Raw genomic sequence first — 826 nt, forward strand, 5'->3', positions numbered from 1 at the left:
ATGCTGGCCGCCCCCCACTTGGGTCCGGCCCCCCGAAAAATACCAAAAAAAATTCAAATTTTTTTTTTTTTTTTTTTTTTTCATTTACCGTATTTTCCAGACTATAAGCCTTTTATATGTGAATTTTTCTTCAACCACCAGGGGGCTCTTTAGCAGGAAGTGAATCATTGGAAGTCTGGTTACTTGCGCGTCAACACTGAGCCCACAAGCAGCAAAATGAGTAAGAAACAGATCAGATGTCTTTGGAAAGTTTCTCTGCAAAGGGGAAAAGGCCCAGAGAAGAGACAGGAGGATGGATTTATCCCGGACCGGTAGGTGAGTCCCACATTACAAGCCCGCTCTGCGTAACATGCGGCGACCGGCTGCTAATGAGGCAACGAAGCTTCAAACTGCTTCACCACGTAGAGTCCAAGCAGGCTGTGGATATAAGCAACACTTTGGGTGTCATTGTCGATCAACACTCCCTGATGGGACCGTCTCGTTGCAGAGAAACAAGCTCAGGGCTCCCGTTAGTCATCGTGAGTTAAAATTTTCACGAAAGTAAAATGCTCGTTTTTGTGGCGCATCTGTATCTTATTTTGAAGGGATATATAAACATTACCATAGCGACCAGAGTCAGAGAGCGTTTGGGCAGTGGTCGAAAGGAGATGAGTAGAGCTTGTGAGTCTTAAGTCTGGTTTAGACGGCAAGACTTAAGGATTGTCGGCCGATTCTCCAAACCTTTGTGACCACAGAGCTGATAAAAGTACAACAGGTTCGATCGGTTCGTGTTCAGCCACAAGGCAGGAGCAACACACCACACAAGAACCAATTCCACTCACGAACA

General features: G+C 45.9%; 1 long non-coding RNA gene across 1 annotated transcript in view; it reads left to right on the top strand.

Annotated features, from left to right (window-relative positions):
- Positions 1-726: 726 nt before the first annotated feature.
- Positions 727-826, top strand: part of LOC106964625 (uncharacterized) — a 3,294-nt gene continuing 3,194 nt past the window's right edge. The window contains exon 1 of the long non-coding RNA XR_001428466.1: positions 727-763. This is a non-coding gene — a long non-coding RNA (uncharacterized LOC106964625). The remainder of the gene's footprint in view (positions 764-826) is intronic.

Source organism: Poecilia latipinna, unplaced genomic scaffold (assembly GCF_001443285.1).
Source record: "Poecilia latipinna isolate Pla-1442-1.1 unplaced genomic scaffold, P_latipinna-1.0 Scaffold1697, whole genome shotgun sequence".
Taxonomy (NCBI): domain Eukaryota; kingdom Metazoa; phylum Chordata; class Actinopteri; order Cyprinodontiformes; family Poeciliidae; genus Poecilia; species Poecilia latipinna.